This window comes from Hibiscus syriacus, unplaced genomic scaffold, assembly GCF_006381635.1.
Source record: "Hibiscus syriacus cultivar Baekdansim isolate YM2019G1 unplaced genomic scaffold, ASM638163v2 tig00112281_pilon, whole genome shotgun sequence".
NCBI lineage: Eukaryota > Viridiplantae > Streptophyta > Magnoliopsida > Malvales > Malvaceae > Hibiscus > Hibiscus syriacus.
The window spans coordinates 1,604,955-1,619,878 of NW_024063292.1; the positions used below are offsets into that span (position 1 = coordinate 1,604,955).

General features: G+C 34.0%; 1 pseudogene; it reads right to left on the minus strand.

Annotated features, from left to right (window-relative positions):
- Positions 1 to 10,220: 10,220 nt before the first annotated feature.
- LOC120177105 lies at positions 10,221 to 14,162 on the minus strand (annotated as a pseudogene).
- Positions 14,163 to 14,924: the final 762 nt, after the last annotated feature.

The following is a 14,924-nucleotide window of genomic DNA, read 5'->3' on the forward strand; positions in this document are numbered from 1 at the left end:
GATAATAATATTGATAACGATAAGAATGTTAATGATGATAATGATGATATATGTGTATGTATGCATTTTGTTATATGAAATATTATATGGTTTTGTTTGATATGATGGTATGAAATGTCCTTGTATTGTTAAGTATTTAAGTTTCCATTTTACGTTTTATATGCCTCACTAAGTCAACGACTTAGTGTGTGAGTGTTTCACACATAGGTTCCGAGAAGAAAAAGGAGCAAGGATAGGCAAGTCAGGTCAGCTTCTCCTTTTCAAATATCAGATCTTGAATAGTATATATATATATATATATATTGTTATATTGATTGTAGTTGGCATGTAAATAAAGATTTGAATCAGATATGCTCTGATCGGTTTTGTAAAATCATAGGATTATATTTAATGTAAATGATTCAACTTTGATTTAAATGTGAATTTTAATTTTCAATTATCTTGTAAAAGTAAATGATATGAAAAGTTAATGAGACACCTCAGGTTCGTATCCAGGTTAAATACGGATTGGGGGTGTTACAATTTTGAACAAATCGCCATTAAGATGAAAAATCAATTCGAAAGAATAAACTTAACAACCTCAAAGAACACATGTCATTAAGAAGAATCACGAGATGAGAGAGATAATATTTAGATTATTATGTTGTATTTCTCTAAGAAACAAGGATGATAGTGGAATGATGGATGATGATTTAATCAACTTTCGTCATGTCATAAAAGTTATGACTCTTATAAGTGGATTAATGTCATGGAAGAAGAGTATAAGTTCTATACAAGATAATAAAAATTTAAGAACTTGTCTAATTACCTGAAGGTACAAAGCTTATTGGTTGCAAATGGGTATTTAAAACCAAGATGGATGCAAATGGTGACGTTGATAGGTATAAGGTGTGCCTTGTATCTAATGGATATACTAAAAAAGAAGGCATTAATTTCGTAGAGACTTTCTCTTTGGTTTTATTGAAAGACTCTTCCAACATAATTATGATACTTGTTGCTTATATTTGATTTTGAGTTACATAAGTTGGATTTTAAAATTGTGTTTCTCAATGGTAACATTGATGAAATATTTTATACGCTGCAATTAGAAAATTGTGCCAAATGATACAAAACTAATTATATACAAATTAAGGAAAGCCATTTATAAGTTCAAGTATTATTCCTGTTAATTGTATAAAAAAATCACCAAGTGATTATCTTGTTTGCTTTTGAGATGAATTTGGTTGATAAATGTATATATTATAAGTTCAGTGCGAGTAAACCAAATAAAAGAAATAAGTTTAGTCTTGATCAGTGCCCTAAGGATGATTTTGAAACTAAAGAAATGTACTTATGCTTCAAAATAAATAAAGAATTTAATGTATACTTAGGATTATACATATTCAAATATAGCGCATGATTATAGGATATTAAGCAGATATTTAAGCAATTTGGGTATGGATCATTGGATAGCAACCAAATTGATTCATATGCTACATTTAAGAACAAAAATATTGCATTCTCACATATAAGAGGTCTAGTAAGGCAGCGATCATCAGTTTTATGGACTCCGACTTATTGGAATATGAATGCAAATTTTGTCAGATGAATTGCCAATTATGGATTGATAAGAAAGAACACTTGAGTTATTTTGCGACAATAAAGTTACAGTCCTTTATTCCATATATAACATAAACACCTTAAAGTCTAATCACGTAGACATTGTGTTTCTGGTTGTTAAAGAAAAATCATAGTGATTATGTGTTTATAGGGCATATTGGTACAAATTCATTATTGTGCGCTTACTAAGGAACTGTCACCCTAGGTCTTGCATAAGCACACTACTTATGTGGGTGTAATATCATTTAAGCATATTCAGTTTTAGTGGGAGTTTGTAATTTAAATGCTCGTTTGTTATAGACACAATTTCAATTATTTCGGTTTGAGGATATTTATGTTAAACTTATTTTCTGCATAAATAATTTTTTTTATAGTTTATCCTCACTCTGGTTTTGGTAAAATTTGATCTCACTAATGTTTAAAGAGGACCAGTTGGAAATAGACATATGTGATTCACATTGCATGTAATTTCCATGCTACACTCTATGATTGATCTATGTCATTTGACCGTGTTTGTATACGTGACCATTGATGGGTCTAGTCATGATTGTTACGACGAATACCGCTTTGATCCTATATGGATATAGTTGATGGATGAGATTGTTTTAGAATACTTATTATATGATAGAAAATTTTGAGCTCTTAAGTTTATACATTTTCAGGAAACATATGTTGCCCTAGTGGGAGATTGTTGGAGTAAAATCCATATTTTTGGGTACATATGTAAAATGTACAATGTTATCATAAAGTATGAAACTAAATCAAGTGACCAATTATGTTACATGTGTTATATGGATAAAAGTGTCATGGAATCAAAGTGTAGATACCATAAGTTGTATTTATAATTTGATGAGGGGCATGATTATAAATACTTAAAAGATTGACCTAATATTCAATTTATATAAAACGGTAGTGGTCCCCAAGAAATATGTTAAATTGTACTACTCTTATCCCCGTTTGAGAGTTTTTACGGTAAGAGCAAACATATATTCTTGGAAGATCACAAACAAAGAAAGAGTCAAAGATTTCAACCTATCAATTAATCCAGGTACGCTTCCGCAAATCTAATATTTATTGTTCTTGATGATTTGAAATGATTTGATCATGGTTTATTTTCATATTTATAATGATTTGATTCTAACATGTTAATCTAAAACATTTTGGAACGGTTCATGATTTTAAGATGAACACCTTAGAGATGTATAAAAGCATAATATTTTAGCTTAAATCAAATTATGCATGTTAGACACATTTTTCACAATTAGTTTTAATGTTGTGTTAAAAACTTTTATACACGAGGCTTAAAACCTTATGCATGTTAGCAATTAAAGACATTAAATATTGATTTTAGCGTTGGTTTTAAAATGGTAAATATTTTCTAAATTAACACCATTGATATATGCATTTGTGAATAAAAGTGCTTGCAACTGAAACTGAAATCCTAAAACCATGTGAAAAAGCCACTAATTTTTTTAATGCCATTAAGTGGTATTATTAATTTGTTTTAATTTCTATTATTACTTTTGAATAAAAACGGTTAGTGAATAAAAAAAATTAATAGTGTTTAAATGATTCAAATTCTATTAATTGCCTTAATGGTTGAAATTGTATTACCTTTAGATTATAAATACAACAATGTTGAATGGGTTTCAACGGTTAACCTTCAACTAATTTATAATCATAATTAAGACTGTTAAATAGTTTTTTAATTGATATTAAGGTTGAACAGATGTTAAAAGTTTCAAAGTTGTCAGTTTATACGAACAAAGACATTTTATTGATATCAATTATTGCATTGTGAGTAGATTATAATGTTACATTGATTTTTTTAGCATTTTTTATGCATTAATGCTCAAGTTTAATACACACTTATTAAGCTATTATTAATTTGATTAAATTCAATCATAATAATAGTATTTAGTCTAAATATTAAAATTATACGATTGATATCGATTGATGTGTTTTTCAACCATTTGAGCATTAAACACATGTTTTTTTAAGCGATCAAGGAAATTAAGGTATATCATAGTTAATTGTCTTAGATGAACATGCATTAAGCCTATTAAAATTTTATTTGTGATTGTGTTGGTTTAGCAAATAGTGAAAATGATTCACTTGGAGATGTGCAACTATTGACTCTTGTGTGGAGTAAAATTTTTATTTAACTCGGAAAATTAAGGTGAAAATAATTGTTTTTTTTTTCATACTAATAATTTATTTTGAGAAATTTGTAAAGGTGACATGACAATTAGAAATTTATCTGCCACAGATTATTTTGAGTTAAAGGTGAAATTGATAAAACTGGAATGAAGCGACGATTGAAAATGCAAGATTTTATTATTATCAATTATTTATTATTGCTAGCAAATTATTTTTTAGACTAATAGTGTAAAATCTTCATTTGAGTGTAGAATTAACAGATTCAAGAGAGATGTTAATTTAAATGAAGTGATTGTCATTGTAACACCCTAAACTCGATTGGGGCCTAAAGAGTCACATTAGGCTACCGAGACAACCCCTGATTTTTAAAACCTATTCAATTTTATTTTAAAACACACTATGATATCAATAATAAACATAAATGATAGTTATAAAACATTTTATAAACTAAAGCTCTGTGAAACATAGTTTAAACCAAAATAGTACAACTTAGAATTTTAAATATGAATACATGAGAAAGGTTCTACGAATACATATGCTCGCTAAAGCTACAATACCATACTCTGAAGAAGATGTTGGAATTCTTGCTGCGACGGTGCTCCACGAACTACTCAAGCTACAAACATGCCAACGGAAAACATCCAAAAGTTGAGCTTACAAAGCCCAACAATATAATCGTTAATCTAGAGCTGCTTCTGAGTTCCATAAACATAAGCATGCTAAAGACATGATATTAAGCAGTAGGTACATGCATGATCTAGATCAAGTGCTAACTACTTAACCTTAACTATTCTATCACTGGAGTAGGGTCTCATGCTTCCCTTAATTATCTGTTAAGGGCCTCGCCATGAGTACACGACTAAAGGGTCTCTAACCCTAATGATTTTAAGTGTTATACATTATCTAAATGTGACACTGTCTCTACTATGCATTATCTGAATACAATACTAACTTTGATGTGCATTATATGAATGCCACATTGACTAGTATATGGTCTCACATAGCCATTAGACATTAATAATTGAGAAAACCCGGTGTTACATAGCATTGGTGAAATTCCCACTAAGCTTTGAATGATCTCATGGTCCTCACATAGCCATCAGTTATATCATGAGGGGGAACCCGGTGTTAGATAGTATCGGTACAAGTCCTGCTCAACTGAAGCGTTGGCTCAGTCTTACATACCCGTTAAGCTAAGCTTTAAGGATATATGCTATACTGGACTGATGCAATAACATGCATATCTACGGGCCCAAAGGCCACACAACATTGACATAGCTAACCCACTCCTCGTGAGTGTTTGGGTCTCGCATCCTAGTTAGCCCTTGAAGTGCCTCACTCACTGACAATACCTCCCTAGGGCAACTAAGGTAGTCTGAACACTCTCTAGCATAGTTAGACACAATAAGGTGAGGTTATCCTCTCACTAACTGCTATCTCCACCATTCTCTCATATAGAATATTATGCAAGGGTTTATTAATCTATTATTGTTGTTAGTTTATTAAGCTACTCTACTATGGTCATTCGTTATATAAGGGTATTTTAGTCATTCTTTTCCTCTATAGAAGTCTCTACGTGTTTCATGATTTTTCGATGATTATTATGTCTATTGTTTACTGGATGTGATACTAGCTAGCACGATACATGATTTGAGTTCATTATTGGGTAGTAACACTCTAATCGTTCTTACTACGCTTTCCATCAATTCACCCTCGAATTGGAGAGACAACAGTACTTTCACCATTCGTTGACATTCTTGCAGTACGCAACTCTACTACTTCGTAATCTGATTATTACGTCATACTGCTTGCTAGTACATCTTCTGTGACGGTTATTCATTCTTAGGTATTCGTTACATGTTCAACTGAAGATACTTAGATGCATTACGCCTGCTATAGTTACTCTAGTTGTAACCCACTTCTACGAGCGTCCCTGGGTTGCTTTGATCATTTATGTCCCCTACAAACTAAGTTCTATCATTAACTACCCTTAGCTCTTACGAACCTTAACCTGGTTGAATCTAATTATCCAAGTTGGGTAGTATCGATACTTCAGTTGTAGTATTGATACCTTGAGGTCAAGTATCAATACCCCTATGAGTACTGGTACCAAAATTGTATTCTACTATTGAAAATGAGGTCCAGTATCAATACTGTCACCCTGAGTATTGATACAGTAGTGGCAGTATCGATATTCTCCCCAGCAGTATCGATACTCCCTGCCTGAAATCCCTAAATTTTGCCCTAATTCATCCAGTATCAATACTGTTCATCCCAGTATCGATACTCGAACCCAAAAATGTCTTATTTAGGCTCGGAGAATACCTAAAAATCATTTCTAATGTCTTAGTTTGGCTTCTAATCATATGTTAAAGCTTTAGGGAGTACTTAGGGTTATAAGGTTGTAAAAAATTTTCTTTACACCTAAAACGTGATTTAATCATGAATTCAAAGATAAACCCTAAAATGCTCAAATATCCAAATCCTAGTAAATTCTTTATATTTATGAACCCCTTAACAGTCCAAAGGATTAGAAATACACTACCTCTATATTTAAACCCCGAATGAAACTCATTGCTTAGCCATACTCCTTCCCTTTGTGATTTGGTTGATTTCTCACACTTTCTCTAGCAAAAAAAGAATACCAAGCTTTGAATCACCAAAAGAAAGTTGCTGGAAGGATTGAGAACAAAATGAAGCTTAAAAGAAACATTAAAAGGCCCAAGGAACTTACCCTTTTATATGGCACTTGGAGAGGAAAGTAAGAGAAAAGAAAATAAGAAGAAATGAAAATGAGAAGAAGATGGAATGTGATAAAAGCCTCTTCTTTTTAACAATGGGAAAAACACACTATTGGTCCCTTCTCAACTTTCCACTATTTAAAAATCTCTTTTTTATGGCTAATTGGGTCCAAGTCCACATGCCCATTCGGGTAAACCCAAAACTAACAACCCAGAATTTGGGGTGTTACAACTCTCTCATCCTTAAAAGAAATTTCATCGTCGAAATTTTGCTTGGATTGAATAATGACTTACAATAGTCATCCTAACACTAAATACTTAAAATGTTCCACAAGGAAAACGCTACCTCAGGACTCAACTACTATTGCTAAACCCTTCACTGGTTGACTTTACCCAACCGAGTCAACTTAGTGCACAATTCTATAAGTCTCTGATGTTTGTTGAACTTAGGTAACTAGACATACTACACGTTGAGATCCTACGAAAACTTGTCATACACAGTCTTGATGTCGACCATTAAAGCTATGATGAAAATTCTCGACTTCTTAACGTTGACCTCTACGCTTCTATTACGCAACTTTGATTCAATTATCATCCACACTACTTTGATTGTTTCTCATTTTCCATATGGTTTACATACACGCTACACACCTGATCAAGCATCTAAGGTGCTTAAAACTGGAAATCAACCATTTGTTGAGCAAAACTAGCAACATCTGGATCTTCTAGAGAGCACTCCTCGCAAAGCAGAGATCTCACACAACCGCACTCTATCTCAAAGATCTTGAGACTCTACGTCATGCACTCACTATCACTTTTCACCACTGAGCTATTCGATGACAACTAACACTAGTCAAACGTAGCTTAACATACTTGATTTCCTTTAATCTCCTGCACTAAAATCTATGATACTATACAACGTTGCATACTGCTATGTGTTATATATAGATCACGCTCATATACCAACATGAAAACATCACTGAATAAGCTTGGCTCACTTAGTTGATTCATACAAGAAGGCATCATGGTGACGTTAGTGGGTTCAATACACCTCAAAACTAATAAGTTATTATCATAACTATAGTACCCTTGGTACCTAGGGTGAAATTCTAGAACTACTGCATCGAAATATACACCTTGCTAATTTACTCCTCGCGAGTACTTAGGGCATCTGCGCCCAGTTAACAGCTAAAGTGCCTTGGCACTAGCTGGGATATAGTGGTTTTGACAATGAGGTGATAGACATGTTGGCTAAGACAACTTGGGTATTCTTGATACTTTCTTGGAGATCTCTACCTCAAAAACTGAATTGAGATTACTAATTCTCTATAAGGTCGAACACACAAACCCTCAAACAATGATTACAAAATCATCCTTAGGCTCTCATATTTGACTCGACAACCCATACAAATACTCCCCTAGAAAACATACAAGGGTGTCGATATTTTCTTAAAGTTGATCTTCAACCCAATAAGAAACAACCACCTATTCTCTTATATCTGGATCCAAAATCCAAAATCCTAAGGTCAAAGAAACACTTGTGCTAACAACCTCCTTTCGATCGACTACTGAGTCTAACCTAAACCCTCGAAAAATTTCTAAGGTGACCTTACCTATCCCACTAAAGTCCACTAACTAGGCACTTAGATATTGACGATCGGATCCTCAACCCAAATACCTTTTTCTACTTAGTTCACCTAACATCACAAAAAGAATACATGCACACACATCTACTGAAGTAACTTGAAAAATTGAGGTAGCTGAAAACATACCTGGTATCTCATCTACGACATCAACGTCCTAATTCTGGCTCCCTATGATTTGACAAGTTGACTCACACAAGGTCAAATCGGGAACTGGTCGTTCTGCTCCTCTACTATCCTGTTTGAGCATAAAACTAACACCTCCCTGTGTAGTCTCTCTGCCATGTTGAGCTATTGGGGTCGTTCCCCCAAGTCAAGCTGAGACATCGCCATATGAACTAGGACAATCCCTCACCATATGCGATAAGGACTCACATCTATAACACTTTCCAGAGAGCTTAAAGCACCTTTCTCAATGACTTTTTCCACAATGCTCATACTCTGGATATCTCACAACCCTATCTGAGCCTCCAAAGCTCGTTACAGACGACGAAATTGACACTCTCCTACGAGACCCTACATCTAACTTCTAATAGAACTGGAGTAATAGGGCTTACTTCACTCTCCTCAGTTCGCGCAGGCCTTTGGCTCTCTCTGCCACTGACTAAGGTAGGTCCACTGACTAGTTCACCATACCTATTATGAGGATGAACTATAGTAAAAGCTCTTAATTATTTCATAGCCCAATTTTGGGTGGATAAACTTGATAAACTAACCTATTTAAGTGAGAAGAATTAACCACCTTAAATGTTAGGGCTGTTTTTCTAGTACACTTAGTAGAATCATGAAAAAAAAAGAATATATATACTTTGGTGGATAAAGGGGATTATATATGTGAATTTAAGTGTCAAGTTAAAATTTAACAATTTTACTAGTGTACTATGTCATCAAACTAAAGGAAGTTAGTGACCCCGTGTCCAAAATATAATGAACTGATAAAATAAAATAAGTAACCAATGTTACTTTTTTCGAAACCGTAAGTAAAATAAGATAGAGAAGAAGAAGAAACGGAAGGGATCACAAGTGTAGTTTAACCTTAAAATATTCTCGCACCTAAAATGGTCCGACATGGAAGTGACGTACGCCTAACACGAACCACACAAGTGGCGGCCACGGTTTGATAAAACAGGATGTTGATTGGTCAACTATATATCACGTGACGCTGTCTTCCAATCATATAGCGTAAATTAAGTGATGTGTACTCTAACATCCAAAACAGAACCCTTAACAACGTAGTTATCTCTCAATTGTTTGTAATCATTCATCAAATATCTTATTGTTTATAACTATTTTAAACTTAGAATCTGTTTATTTACCTTAAAATTATAAATTATCACGTAAAACAAAATCAAATGTATTATCGGATGGGACAAAATCAATTGATTTCAACCTTTTGAAGAAATTATTACATAAGTTTAATACATCATTCGATTTCAACGGATTTGATGAATGTTACCTACATATTTATTTCAACCTTTCAAAGAAATTATTACATAAGTTTATTTTTTAGACCATTCTTACGAGTTGCATCGGTAGTTTAAGATATTATGAATTTGACCAACGTTACATAGAAAAGAATTCCATACACTAACTTTATGTTGAAGAGTTTTGAGTCATTCTTACATGATATTGAGTATTATTTTTGATTAGATATAATCTCAATTATGTATTTTAATTACCATGTGTCATACATATGATTTCATTAACGTTACAATATAACTATGTTTATCTTATTTTATTAGGATTATGTTTTCGTAAGGAAATAAGACTTTGAATAAGTCAATTACTTGGAGGTAAAGGAAGGATGTTTCCTTGTTATCCAAGTAGCTTATGCCTATTTAAGTTGAATGCAAGTCATTCTTTTGAGGTTAAGTGTTTACTTTTTAATTGTTCATATTATTAGATAAGTTATCTAAAGACGTGATAATTTAATTTATCGCTGTTATCAATCACGGATTAATTAGAAATAGTGAAGATAAAATAATATAATTATTAACAACAATGATGGTTGTAGGCTCTAAATTCACAAAAAAAATCTATTGGAAGTCTTTAAAAATAACTAAATAAACTAATTAGATTAAATGAGGATCATAACACTATAATTAAAGTTACATAAGCACTAGAACCTCTACACCATAATAACTATCTAAGTATTTAAAAGTACAGACGAGACCCATTGAAGAATGTTTGGTCTTACACAAAAATTCACAGCCCCTCAGATATTCAATAATGTCTTCTTAGACATGAATCTATACAATTGCAGTGGAAACAAAAATCAAAGCCCCTTTTAACCTATGCTATGCTACTATTATGCAAACTATACCAGTTTTAGCTATTATTTTCTAACTCTCATTCAAATTTTAGAAAAATTATTTATACTCAAGTTTTATAAGGACTTGGTACTCTGCTTCACCTTGGTCCAGAGAGTTCCATGGCTTGAACAAGTAACGAAGAGTCATCGGTGAGATCGGAATACCGGTCCGATGACGAGAATTCCTGGGAGGCTTGCATTTGGTTGATTCGCTTCTTTGTGAAGCTTCCCATCTTTCGGCTAAACCATCACCTTCGCATTCGAACCACTTCAGACATTTCGGCCTATGGCCTGGAAGGTATTGTGTGCATAATAATGCTACTTGAACCATCTCTTCGAGCTCGATTCGGTCGTAGTTGTTCTTGAGATCCTTGTCAACAAGCACTTCAAGCTTCTTTTCCTGATGAATTTTCCTTACCTGCAATCGGTAATTCATGTCAAATTCTAGTTTTCAGTTCATCGCAACCCAATCTATGTTACACCAAAGTGTTGGATATGAGAGTATATTTGACAATATTTCGATTTTCTCAGTTTTTCCATTCATTTGGAGGATTCGTAGAGGACATATTTTAATATCAATGTGTTAGACAGAGACACGAGTACCGGACACAATCATATGCAAAAATGAAGAATCTGAGCAAGATAGAATTCAAGAATTCGAGGAAAGAAGATTAGGTGATATCTATGATGCTCCAAATCTTATTTTGCTTCATGTATCATGACCAAGAAACATGCCCTTAGGTGTATAAGACATTTTTTTGGTAAAAAAGTGGTGGAATTTCGATCAACCGTAGACGACCCTTGACTTGATTGATGTGTGCTGAGCATTTCAAAGAATGGCACAGGCAAAGTGGACCAATCATGACTCCAAATCGACCAACCTTGAGGGAAGAGTAGATGAAAATGGAGGAGTCCATGATTAGGCACTATGTGATAGGGTGAGGGAGAATATGCATTAATCCTCATCGAATAAGAAAGGATGGTCTTCAGATGTATAAACGGTGCATTGCACATCCTATATGTCTTTTGGGATGAAAGCTATGACAGGTGATGCAAATGCATGATAAAACATAGAAAAGTACGAACTAGCCAAGTCGGAAACAAATTCATATTTGACACCCTCGAGCTTGAGTAGTCTAAACAGAAATTATACTCACCCAATCAAGCATTGCTCCTTTCTGGTTAACAGCCTTTCCAAATTCTAGTGCTCTTTGACCTGTGATTAACTCAAGCAAGAGAATTCCAAATCCAAACACATCTGTTTTGTCTGAAGACTGGCCAGTGGAGAGATACTCTGGAGCAATATGTCCTACAGTGCCTCACAGCTGTTGTAACATGTGAATCCTGGTGATCCAAAAGCTTTGCTAACCCGAAATCTCCAACCACTGCCTCACAATAATCATCGAGCAATATATTAGCTGCTTTGACATCCGATGGATTATCTTTGGATCGCATTGCTCATGAAGATATAGCAATCCCCTGGCAGCTCCGAGAGCAATTTGCATCCTTGTGCCCCAAACCAATGCCGGTTTGCCTGTCACAAACGACGCCGGTTCAATTCACCTACTGAAATACATCATTGCCAAGTTATGGTTATACAAAATCCGGGAACTCTTCTATGTTCCTTTGAGACGAGATGCACGTTCGACATGTATGGATAAACAAGAAGTTTCTCTGTGGATGTTTGCAAAATCCGTAAAGCCGAAGAAGGTTCCGGTGCACTGCAAGGCTGATCATCTCACTTCAGTCTGGAATTGAATCTCTCCACCTGTGGCATTACCGTCTTTAAGCCTCTTAACGGCTACTATTGTTCCATCTTGCAGGACTCCCTTGTACACATTCCCAAAACCACCTTTTCCTAGAATATTCTTGCCGCTGAAGTTATGTGTTGCAATCTGAAGTTCCCTGAATTGGAACCGCCTCAAGTTTCCGAGTGAAACTTCTTCGTGATGCCAATCTGAAATATGAAATGAAAAGACACCAATCACAAGTATTAGTTAGCCATTGATGAAGACATTTTTGTAGTAAGCTTTACAATTTCAAACCTTTAACATCAAAGAAAATCTGTTCATTCTGCCTTCGTCTCCACCATAGAAGTATTCCAAGTACAAGAAACATCAGAGACATGCATCCGATGCTTGAACCAAAGGCAATGGCTATCTTATGACTTCGGGATCTGTCGGAAGGCTGAGTAGCTTGAGAACGAAAGAGGGTCGAAGTCAGTTAAATCATTAGAGTACGTAATCAAAAATCAAATTTTGGCTTCGTAAGATAAAATCAAAAATCCAAAACCTTGTGTTGTTCAAGTTCATGGACATTGGCATCAATGTATCCCATTGCATTCTGGTCCAGCATCTAGGACAGATTAAAGGATTCCCACTATGCTGCAACAACATGACAAAGGAGAAAAGTTTATCAACTTATTCGGGACTTACAACATGTGAATATATCGGTATCTGACATTAACACTCGAGTGCGAGTAACATAAGACTTAAGAGAAGATTAGATAGAAGAACATACCTGATGTTTTAGCAGCAAATCTGGGAACTGGTCCAGAGATTGTTGTATGACAAGTCACTGAAACACAATATTTAAATACATGGAATCATATTCCAATCCCATACATATAATTGATCTAAGAGGAAAACTAGAGAACTTAAAGAGGCTTACAGGAAGGCAAGCTTAGTCATGTTAGCCAAAGATGATGGGAGTGCACCAGAGAGACTGTTGTTGTTTAGCCTCCTGCAATCAAAATTTGCAGCCCTTTATATTAAATTTAATCCGAAAATAGCACCGGCATAATTGTCGAACATGAGTATGTTCAATTTTTCGAACATAACTTACATGTATTGGAGGGTCCTTAGGTTGCCTAAAGATGTAGGAACTTCCCCAGTGAAGGAATTCAGAAAGATCAATTGTTTGAATCTTTGAGAGCTTCCCCAGCTCGGAAGGAATCGGTCCAGTTATGTTATTATTCTGCAACAGCCTGCAAAAAATGGGTTCATACCATCATCAATACTAGAATCCAGGTACAAAATTCATGCACTCAATGTATCTGATTTTATTACTCACATAATCCGGAGATTTGTCAAGTTCCCAATGCGGAGATAACGAACCAGATAGATTCTGGCTTGGGCTGCCCCTGAAACAAGGCCAATTTCATTCATTCAACAATTCCTTAAATATTGTCGTGAATTTTAAGGTTGTAAGAAGAAAAGAAAAAAACATCCTACAGGCCAATGACCAGGCTTTCAGGTGAACAAGTAACCATTGCCCAACTACATGGATCAACGGCATCGGCATCCCAATTATCAAGAACGCCATGAGGATCATGAAGAGCAGCCTTTATTGCAATTAAAGCTTGCACTGAAAAAGAAAAACGCTGATGATCAGAGAATATCTCAATTAATGATAAAAATCCCAAAGAAGAACAAATTTCCCCTTATTTTTACCTTCATAGTTTACACCTTTAGGAGAAAGCAATCCACTAATGGGAACCCAAAACCATAAAAAAACCATAAAATAAAAATCCACTTCTTTCTCCTCATTGCCATTATCAACCTCACCAGGAAAACAAAGAAACAAGAAAACAAGACAGTTTCTTTTTTAAGTCTCAACAGATAGTGTTATCAGAAAACCCAAGTTTGAATGGAGATTCTTAGATCAGAGCAAAAGCACCATTATTTGATGCTTTCCATGCCATTCACTCAAACCTTGTCAGACCACAAGGCCTAAAAAAAAGGTTAAAGAGTTCGAGAAAGAAAAGAAAAAGAAAAAGGTTAAAGACATAGATTTATTGGTTGTACTAGAAAGTGGAGTGGCATGCATTGCCTGTCATATTGAGAGACAGAAGAGGTAAGAAAAATAAAGGAATTTTGAATACCCACAATCTAAAAACAACAAGACTAAACCAAATCCCATGGTTTATATTCCAAAGACAAGAACACATTAGTTAATTCCAAGGTTTTTTTTAAATGATTTTCATCATAATTCTCCACCTCCAACAGCATTTCATGTGCTAGAAAGGTGTATACGTAAGAAAGACTAAGAATAATGCCTAAATTATTTCATTATATGGGATCTACCTATTATTTTATTTTATAGGTAAATTTTTAAAAATTTTAAGAGGGAATGAGAACAAAAATTAATTATCAATAAAAATATATACAAAAATTTAAGGATATGATAATATATATTATTAGAGTGATTGCCACAAATAGCTTTCCTTCTATCTATCCTTGATCACATATAAATTCTTAAAATTTAAGGTATATGATAAATATATTTATTAAGAGTGATTGCCACAAATAGCTTTCCTTCTATCTATCCTTGATCACATATAAATTCTTAAAATTTAAGGTATGATAATATATATTATTAAGAGTGATTGCCACAAATATTTCCTTCTATCTATCCTTGATCACATAAATTCTTAAAATTTAAGGTATATGATAATATTTTATTAAGAGT